Source organism: Nelumbo lutea, chromosome 5, assembly GCF_056320005.1.
Source record: "Nelumbo lutea isolate HS-2025 chromosome 5, American lotus-T2T, whole genome shotgun sequence".
NCBI classification, from domain to species: domain Eukaryota; kingdom Viridiplantae; phylum Streptophyta; class Magnoliopsida; order Proteales; family Nelumbonaceae; genus Nelumbo; species Nelumbo lutea.
In genome coordinates this window covers 61,899,395-61,910,243 of record NC_142688.1, presented here as the reverse complement: position 1 = coordinate 61,910,243, position 10,849 = coordinate 61,899,395, and the positions used below count along the sequence as shown (strand labels likewise).

Here is a 10,849-nt window from a genome sequence, read left to right as displayed (position 1 = left end):
CTTACACCTTAACCATTAGAACAGACATGACTATCAGACACGGGACCTCCCAAAATACCTACCCATGAAATTTAAGCTCAAGATTCCTCTGTTTACCCTTCCATCAGGCGAAGATTCCATTTTAACACATCTCATTAACCTAACCACTCGAAACTCAGATCCCCTTCATCTTAACACATCTGAATTGATCAAACCACACCATTAAACTCCAAATACATCAAAAGACTTGCCCATAAAGTTTCAACCCCAGATTTCTCCATTTTCCCTTCCATCAAACTAAGATCTTGTTCCAAAACACCTCGTTGACCCAAATTTCTATGATCTTGACTCTCCAAGACTAATCAAACATCATCATCATATCCTGGATACTACTAAGTCTTCACTTCATTTCTAATGACTCGAGCTTAGGCAACTCGGTAAACTGAACCAAGGAAAGGAACTGTGAGCTTCGCTTGAGCTCCAAATCTTAAGGCTCTAGATTGACCAGACTCAATCTAACCTTACCAATCACCTCAGACTGCCCAAAAACCCTACCTTGAGAAGCTTCATCCAAAACTGACATTGTTTGTTCATTTACCGCACCAAGATTCCATTTTAAGGCTCTAGATTAACTGGATTCCAAATATGCCCGATCCAGGCCTAGTTGACTCAATCTGACCATACCAATCACCTAAGAGTACTACCCAAAAACCCTACCCTAAAAGGTTTCATCCAAAAGAGACCATATTTGCTCTTTGATCACACTTAGATCTCGTTCTGGGACCTAGATTAGCCAAATCAAACATTTTCCAAATCTGCCCGATCTGGACCTATTTGGCCCGATCCAACCCCACCAAACAACTCGGTACCTCCAAAAACCTCTTTAAAAGGAGAGGTTGAGCTTTTCATTTTCAAAGAGGCAAGAAGAAGAGCTAAGAGGGGAGCTCTGGAGAGGGAGCGAGGAAAAGAGAGAGCGGATAAGAAAGCGAGAGGTAAGAAGAAGAAAAAGAAGAGCTGAGAAGAGAGCTCATAGAGGGAGAGGACAACGTTCGTCCCCTACTCCACAGTGGCGATGAATGAAGTATAACCCACCACAGTGGATGGTTGTGGTTACCAGTTGTATCGGCGAATCCTTGTTCTTTCTGTGAACTATGTCCTAGAAATTCTTATCAGTACCAGTCATTGCTAGCAGCACTAGCAAAATTCAGGCAAAAATACTGATTCAGTTAAAGCACAATTTCATTTGGTAATTCCTTTTCTCTTTCTTTGTTTTGCTCCCCGAATGACACCCTCCCCTACTCAAATGTGATACTCAATCGCAAACCATGAGAGACGGCAGTGAACTATGTTGAGTTGTCTTTGTAAAAAGCAAGTTGGGAGTGTTGTTTTTTTTCTTGCTGTTTACATTATCTATGTTGTGTTTTTAATATGGCATGATAATTTTAGTCCTGCTCTGTTTCTTTTTTTTTTTTTAGTTTCTTTCTACTTTCCTTCATTGGTGATCAGTAGTTTAGTTTCTTTCTTTGTATTTTCTTTTTGTTTTCTGTTAGTTCCGATGTGAAGTAGTATAGGATCTAAGTTCTTCGTATAAGTTGACGATGGGGTCACCACTGAATTCCCCTGTTTTCTGTTTTCCCTCGCTTGAATGTTGGTTAAAGGTGAGTTGTTATTCTTTCCCTGTCATATGTTCCTCCTATTGTGTTTATGATCGATATCAGTTTTGTTTATTTCTGTTTCATTAATTGCTAATTGTTAATGGTTCTGATTATACATTCCTTGTTTCAATTTGTTTAAGTGTAGGTTAAGTAATCCTCACATTGTTTTGTTGTCTTAAGCAGTTCTAATTAATCCATTCACAGATAAAAGAAGTGTTATATCAGTAAAAGGAATAGGGGTTGATGACAAGAGAGTAACAAGTCAGAGGTGATTGAATTTGTTTGCATATTAGACTGAAAGGGAGGATGTCGACTACAGTGGGCGGAGTAGATCTAGAACAAAAAGTAATAATAATTACAATAAATAAATAATGGAAATAAAAATCAGGATGTAGGTATGCAAATTAAATAAACAAATATACGTGTAATATCAAACCAGTTTAATTAGTCCAAGTGGTTTGTTTAGCGGTTGGAATATATGAGCAAGATAGGAAGTAAGCTACTTAAAGGGGAGAAAGAAGAAATAAAAAAAAAAAGAAGCACACAAAAATCAATAGATAAAAAAAATAAAAAATGCATAAAAGGTAAAAAAATAAAAAATAAAAAGTAAGAAAGAATGAAACCAAATGGGGTTCCATAGGAAAGTAGTTGAATAATTGGTTAAATAAATTCAACAAAAATGATAATAATAATAATAATAATAATAATAATAATAATAATAATAATAATAATAAAACAAAAAAAGTATAAAGAGAAAATAGATAAATAAATATAAAACAAAAAAATAAAAATAAAAATAAAATGAATATATAAAAAGGATAATAAAATAAGTGAGATGAGGGTAGATTTCTCCTATGGTGCCTTGTTCTTGTTTGTTTTGCTTTATTGAGTATTTGTTCATTTGTATTTAACTATTTATGCTTGTTTGAGTTCCCATGTGGGCCCCACCAATTGGACTTGGGAGAGGTGTACCTAATCCCTTCCCTCTCCCATCCAAGTCTTACCTGGATTGGTTGGGCTGGTGCCTTGGGTTTTGGAGTCACTATTAACACGAAATGCCTTTAAAAATCATTCTCAGAGGTTTCATCATCTCCATTTTCCAAACTAATGGGTGGTGACTCCATTCCCAGCCCAAGTGAGCCACTTTCCCGACGCTCACACTCAGCCCCCTTGTCTTTTGATAGGGTGCTTTCTATCTAGAGGCATTTCGATATTGGACTGTTTGGTAAAGTTCTCAGCCCCCCTGCATCTCGATAGAAAGTAATTTGTTAAAAGACAATTACTAGCTATTGATTTGCTTTCCAGCCCCACTGTTATCGACAGGAGATTCTTTGTTAGGGCAGTTTGTAATCAATTTTATTTTTAGCCCCCTTGTTTCTTTATAGAAAATTCTTTGCCAAAGACAATTGAGGTTGGGGTTTTGATATCCAACCCCCTATCTTTGGCAAAGTATTTTCTATCATGAAATACATTGGGGAGTTTTGTTATCTGGCCAAGGCTTTCGGCCCCCCTTTGTGTTGGTGGGCATGCCCAACTCACGACACTCTGGTTTCTATAGGGATTCATTAAGAGATGGAATGGCTCTTCCCATTCTTGTGTTATGTGATGGCGGTGAGGTCGATCGTCATATGTATGACATGATCTTCATCATGCCACATGTATAACTATTGAATTGCATTTATGTGATATGGGTCGCGTGTGGCTCGCAATTAGGGGTTATTTGGTTGAAATGGCAGCCTGATGATGTGGTAGTGCTTTTAAATTGAACTACTGAGTGCCCCGCTTTTATAAGGGTAGTATCCTAATTCTAACAGACCAACTTTTTCAGCTAAGTGACGGTGGGTGACTGATAATCGTTAAGTTCAATCTTCTACGATGCCGTTTGGACTGTTAGGCCCGTGCTAAGCTTCTATAAGAGGGCCTTGTTCGGATGTTTCTTATGCTTTATTTTGCATTCCTACTCTGATTCTGTTAGTGCCTTATGTATCTGTTTGTTCTCTCTCTCTTTGTTTCCTCCTCTCCTTCAATTTCTTTAATACCTACACTTTTCCAATAATGGTTCCTCATGCACAAAAAAGACTGTCAGGTCTGAGTGTCCCTTTGTTGATTTTGTGAGAATTGTTGAAACTGTGGACCTTCTTTCTATGTGTGAGTCTACTAGTATGGCGGACGGTGGGAAAGGTTCTTGGCCCCACATGCCAGTATCAAGGGGTAGAAATGGTAAGTATGATGCTGTGGAGAGGAAGAATTGAAGTGTCTATACAGTCATGTCGATCATTCTATGTCCTAGTGCCATGAGCCAAGGACGGATGATTCTAAGTTGCCGGTGAACTATTCAGACTGGGTGCGTTATATACTAGAGAGCCTGATGTTCTGTTGATTGCTTCGTAGTGTTGGGCTTCTCCGCTTTCTAAACTATTTCTTGGGCTTTCTGGGCAAGGAAGGGGTTAGTTACATGAAGCCGCTCATTTCTCGTTGGTGTTGCCATACGTTCATTGGTGCTTTCGGTGAGTTTGGCATTACCATGGAGGATGTTGCCGCTCTACTTGCTCTTTCGTTGGGGGGAGTCGTGTCTTCCCAACATCTTTAGTATGCGGAGTCTATCCCCGGAAGTCTATCTGGTTTGTATATAGAGTTAACAAAGGAGATTCAGGTTTTCAAATGTCAGATTGACGAGTCTATGGCTCGTGGAAAATGGCCCTTGGAAGCGTGGATTGCATACTGGTTCGAGGGCAAGAGCTCCACTAATTTCATGATTCGAAAGGGGTACAGTCAATGCCATCTTGCAGCCTTCATACTTTATGCCGTGTCTTGATTCTTATTTCCCGACAATCCTGACTATGGCCTTGGAACGGTTTTGGTTCCTCTTTCTATTCTGGTAATTGGTGGTCATCAGTTGCCATTAGCATGAATGTTCTTGGGTTATCTCGTTGACCAGATGGATGACACAGTGCATCAAATAATGGATCCGAGTTGCAAGCATCGTTGCTCGTACATCTTTGCCCCTTTTCAATTTAAGTTCATTTGCGAGTGTTTCCAGCTTAGTGTCACCCCTCGACGATTATCCCCCCCTGACCCTAGAGGGTGACCAAATGGAAGATGTGACTCTAGAGGTTTGTCATGGGAAACAGTGGCTCAGTGCCAAGAGAGGGATACAATTTGGGGTTGCTGAAATTGAGTTGAAGTTGTCTTCTCTCGAAGGTTTTATTCTACAGCCATACACTCGACACATCCGTCACTCTTTGCCATTCTATGTAGGGGTTAATGTCCTAGAAGACAATGATCAACAATGTGCTATCAATGCTAACCATCCTCTTTCTCGCATCATATGTCTTATTCTCTAGCTGGGGGTTCTTGCTTATCTTGAACGTGCTGGAGAGGCACAAGTTGCAGCCTACCATCCTGACCATCTTCTCCACCAGTTTGGCTATGACGACCTGGGTTCGCAGTTTCTAAGGTTGGCTGGTGAAGATGTTTTCTGGATGCATCGTCATGATTTGGCATTTCTCGACATTTCTCGCTTCCCTCTAGCTAAATTTAAGCATGTGGAAATTTGTAAGTCTTTTCGTATGGGATATTTGTGCGCTCTTTTTGGTGGGATGCAACTGTTCATGGTTACTGAGCCCTGCCACCATCAGGTAATGGCCCCACCACCAGGCCAAGTGGCAGAGGAGGGTGGAGAGGATCTTTCTGAGGCTGGTGTCCTTGGGGTAGATCAGACGACCACTGAGGAGCAGGGACCTGCAGTCGCTGACTATAAGGGTAAGCGGTCTGCTATTTGAAGGCGAGAGCAGCCATCCCACTCTACACAAGAGGCGTAGGGCAACCAGAGTGCCTTGATCTTTTTAGCCAACAGTACCAGGTCAATTGATGTTTTAGTGCCTGTATGTAATGACTTAGCGACCCAAGGGGAAGAGCAACCTGTTGAGGATGTGTTGCAGGACCATTCTGAAGGTATTGTTTAGGGTCCTCCAGACCTTCCACCTAAGGTGGGAGAGAAGACAGATGCATAGTCTATGCAGTCGGCAGTTCCGGTTCCTCCTACTAACATGGCCATTGTTCCCATTGCTGGTGGATGGGTAATGAAAATGGCTCCTCATCCTTAGAGGAAGGAGCCAAAGGTTTCTAGATTGGTAAGTGTGTATGATGTTTGATTGGATTTATGTTCTGTGTCTTTTGTTATTCGAATTGACTGTGGCGCTATAGTCATTTGTATTGAAGCAGGTGGGTGTTAGGGAGGTTCACACTGAGGTTGTTATCACACAAGTTCTTTCTGAAGACATTGTGGGTAAGGAGGTATGTGTAAGTGAGTTGTGTGTTTAGTTCTTTACCATGTTGTATTTGCTTCTACCAATTGTGTCTCACTTGCTTTACCGCAAGGAAATGTGCCTGTGACACCTGTAATTAAGCAGTTGATAGAAGATTTTAGATCTCTTCAGCCCCTTATCGAGGGGTAGAAGTCACCCAAAGAGCTTTCTGTTAACGTGGAAGATGTGGGTGTCAGATTGTTTGTTAATGGGGAGGGCGCTACTCATGGCAGTGATTTTGTGTCCGATGATTGTGAGCTAGAGCGAGAACCCTTTGAGGTGGTAACAGAGGAGCCCCTAGTGGTCTAGTGGCCAAGACTGGAAGTAGGCAGGAGCAAAGGCCTCCTGCTGTGGTGTCGGAGCAGTATCCCAAAGTAGAGCGTGAACAGGGGGCTTTTAAAGTATTGTCAGAAAACCCCCCAGAGAAGAGTACGACAGAGGATTTCTGCAGTACTGCTAGAGCATCCCCCCAGAGATGTGGTATCTGAGTCTCAACGCGAGAAGGAGGCTGCACCTATTGACCATGGGGCGTCTGATACCTATGAGGAAGTCTCAGTTGTGCAACTCCCGTCATCTAAAGCTGCGTTGGAGCCACCCATCTGCCCAAAAATATGTATGAACCAGATCAAGTAGAGAGAAATATCTTCACAGTCAGAGCCTTTATCACTTGCTAAATAACTTGAAGTGGTGTGCCAAGAGTTGAAAGACCATTACGAGAGGCACAAGCTTATGCCTATTGGTTTCTTAGTTACTGATCCCGTTGTCATCCAAGTAATTCGCAAGAACGAGCAGTTTGTTGTTTTACGTATGGTGGCAAAGACTGTATCCTTTATCATTCAAAAAGGGTGGTTACCCACTCTTGACTTCCTGCCAATGATCATGAGCGCATCCTTGAACACAGTAGTGAGAATGATGAACTCCATCATGTCCCAAACCATAGACGAACTCTTGTGGCCTCCGTTTGCTCGTTGTATGAGGACATGTGCGTCATTTGCTTTGTTGGGCTGCTTCAAGATGGATCGTATTGAGGAGAGGGTTGTTTTCTTAGCGCATGTTTGTTGGAAGGCAGGATACAAGGAATCTAAACCTCTTACTGTGTAAGCTTCTGATGATCTTCGCAAGCGCCTAAAGGTTGTCTAGGCATGTCTTACAAAGGCAAAGGAGAAGATGACTGCTCTGCTCCATGAGGCTGCTTGTCAGTAGAAGGTGATAGGTGATTCAAGGAGGGGGAGAAAGAAATTTCAGAGATCCAAGCGCAACGGCAGAGCTTGGAGAAGATAGCTTCGATGAGGGATGAATGATTTAAGGAATAGTATATTTCTGTACTTGTCTCTTGTAAAGAAATATTTTACACAATGAAAAGGATGATGTCCATATTTTGTGTATTTTGGTTGCTATCTCTTTTTATTTTGTGATTGTTGCTTCCCTCTTAGGCTATACGCAATATGATTTTGCCCTTTGTGGGAAATATTGGGCTGAACGTATTATTAGCATGTCTACGATGGGCTACTTCGTCGATCGCCTGGGTTGTGGCTTGGGCCCCATTGGCTTTCCTGGGGTCATTATTTCACCCGTTTCGTTAATCTATGCGTGCACCTTATCTATCAAATGTGGAGACAAAAACACTTATCTAGTGTTGATAGTGATTAGGTAGCATTAGAGGAGCTTAGCAGATCAACTTATGTGTAAATCTAGAAGGCATCCTAACACCATTTTTGTGATGACCAGAATGTGTGTTCGTGTGATGCAAAGTAATTTCGGGCTTTGGGTAGACATCTGTACCCAGACTATAACCATTTGTTTAACAATGACAATTGATTGTGCACAAATATTCGGACATGGTGGGTTGTTTTGTTACCACCTGGCATTTTGCCATTTAGTTGTTCCTAGAGTCATCCAAGCTTGCAATTAGCTTTGTTTCCACTTGAGCCATTACAGGTTGTTCCTAGGTGTACCAGGATGCGTAAATTGCTCATCACGATTACAGATGTGCCTATCATAATTAGGCTATTGCCATCGCATTCTGGGAGTGCCAATTCTATGTGTATCATCATTCCTGATGTAGTCACAGAATGTGTCATCATTTGTGAAGCCCTTTACAAGTTGTTGCAGCCTGCCTGGTTATGTCATCGCATTTGGAAATACTAGGTGTTTGGACATGTTATCGCCTATCGGGGTTGCCAGGAGCTTTAAGATCTGTCATCGCACTTGGAGTTACCAAGCCTTTCTGAGCATACCAATATATGTCATCGCACTCAGGAAGACTGAGTGTAGGGTTTTGTCATCATGCTTGAGGTTGCCAAGGGCTTTCTCCTATTAGGGTCTACCATCGTGCTTTGCTTTTACGAAAGTCATCGTACTTGGTGAGATTAAATGCTAATATTTGTCATCATGCTCGCGATTAATAAGGATGTTCTACTGCCATGGTCTATCATCACATTTAGGATTATCAAGGCCTTCTTGGATTTGCCAGGATGACTCATCGCGCTTAGGTTTGCTAAGTGTTGGGATTGAAATTACAAAGGACTTTTTGTTGTCAAGGTCTGTCATTGCACTTGGGATTACCAAAGCCTTCTGGATTTGCCAGGGTATTTCATCACACTTGGGAAACTAAGTATCGGGATTGGTCATCGCACTTAGTGTTGCTAGGGCTTTCCTGGGGTTGCCAAGTAATCTATCATCGCAATTGGGGTTGTGAAGGCCTTCCTAGGGTTTCCAAGGCATTCTTGGGGTTTCCAAGGAATTTGTCATCACTCCTAAGTTTGTCAAGGCCTTCCCAGGGTTGCCGAGGAATATGGCATTGCTCCTAGGTTGCCAAGGCCTTCTCGTGGTTTCTAGGGAATATGGCATCACTCCTAGAGTTGCTAGGGCCTTCCTAGTGTTGCTAGGGAATATGTCCTCACTCCTGGAGTTGAGGGCCTTCTCAAGGTTGCTAGGGAATATGGCATCACACCTGGGATTTTGAGGGCCTTCTTGGAGTTGTCGGGGAATATGGCATCACTCTTGGGGTTACCAGGGAGAACGGCATCGCTCCTAGGGTTGCTTGGGGCCTTTTGGGGGTTGTCGGGTTGCCAGGGCCTTCCTAGGGTTGCTAGGGAACATGGCATCGCTCCTAGGGATACCAGGGCCTTTCCAGGGTTGCCAAGGAATATGGCATCACTCCTGGGGTTACTAGGGAATATGGCATCGCTCCTGGGGTTGTCGAGGAATATGGCATCGCTCTTGGGGTTGCCAGGGCCTTCTTGGTGACTCGTACACACCAGGACCACTTCTTTCTTTCTGGTGCTAAAGGAGGCTCACTTGTCAGATTCGAAAGCTGGATGCTTTCCACTTTAGCTACTCTGGTCTCCCCTTCCTCGGCCAGCCTTGTATAGTAGATCGCATCCTAAAGATGGGTCTTTGTTCTGTCGAACGAGATGCAAGTGACTGGGATCCTTACAATGTGAACCCTGTGTTTGGCCTTGATACACTAGTGGTATGTAGATGGAACCAATGCCAGACCATGTATCAGCGATCAGCTCAACAAAACATGGCATGTTGTCCTCCCCGAGATCACTTGGAACTCCTAGTTGATAAAGAGCGGACCAATAGACATTGACAGCTCAATAGACCCCTCTGTGACAGATGCATTACTGTTAAAGTCTTGGTACTTCTATAGGCAGTCCCTTAATGGTTTCTCCTTGTATGTTCATCAGCTTAAGGGTGTGGATAGAGATTAGGTTCATAGAGCTTCTCTGATCAATCATTAAATGCAGCATTTCGTAGCCCCCTATTTTGGTTGTGATATATAGAGGTCGGTTGTGGTGGGGGTCTATAGCTAGCATATCATCTGGAGTGAATTCCACAAGGGACTTGTCCAATCGATGGAGGGTTCGAGCGGCCTTCTGAACACTTCTGCTAGCACCCTACTGGTGAGTCACCATGTTGTAGGCTCTGTTCGAACCGCTAGATCAACATATCTAGACGGTTGCCTCTTGGTGTTCCCACTACGTTGATACTACCTCCTTGGGTGTGTGCGGGGAGGGGATTAGTTTCTACTTGGGCTGGCTTTCTTTTCACAAAGTCGTTCATCTTTACCTTCTACACAAGTAGCCACCTGAGGGTGAAGAAGTCCATTAAATCATGGTTTGGCAACTGGTGGTAATTGCACCACCTCCCCCCGTGCCTCTCTTTCTCTAGGTTGACTCCTACTGATGGTGGTGGAAGATTGATCACACGATCCTCTAATAGTTTGTTCATTATCATTATTACCTCATCCTTTCTATAAGCTAGAGGAGGAAGGGGTGAAGGTAGTGGGTTATTTCGTTGGTTTTGGTTGCCACCATTATAATATGGCACCTAGTTAGGCCCCCTGGTGTTGAGAGGCCTTTGGTCGATGGCATATGCTTCATTTTTCCACTAGGGCATGGTACTCCTGACAGTGCGCATTGCTCTTTCCGTGCATTTCCACAACTGACTAAATGTTTCAACTTCAATGTTCTCGATGCCTATCCTATAGGTTAGGTGCATCCCTTGCACGCATAGTTCAACGAAGGTGAATCATTTGGACAAGAGGTCTTCCCTAGCACATTGTTCTATATTGCGTAGGTCTACCATCATTAACCTCTGCTCCAAGGTGAATCATTTGGTCAAGAAACTTTTTGCCAATTCTGCCCACGAGTCTATACTACCCATAGTCAGATTAACGAACCAGGTGTATGTAGGTCCAGTCAAGGATTTGGAGAATTCCCAGACTTTCAGGTCTTAGTCCTGGGCAAACGATCCCAAAGCATCTTCAAAACTTGTTCACATTCTCTTGTGGGCTTCCTTTCTGCCCATCATACTACGGCTACTATTGTAGTGGAACGTAGTCGGAGGGGTATGGCTTGTATAAGATGAGATCAGAGTAGGGCTTCTAAAGTACAACTA

At 42.9% G+C, this 10,849-nt stretch overlaps 1 long non-coding RNA gene across 1 annotated transcript; it reads left to right on the top strand.

Annotated features, from left to right (window-relative positions):
* Positions 1-910: 910 nt before the first annotated feature.
* LOC148852692 (uncharacterized) lies at positions 911-7,326 on the top strand. Its single transcript, XR_016099392.1, has 2 exons — positions 911-1,225; positions 3,463-7,326. It is a non-coding gene; the product is annotated as an uncharacterized LOC148852692 (long non-coding RNA).
* The last annotated feature ends 3,523 nt before the right edge of the window (positions 7,327-10,849 follow it).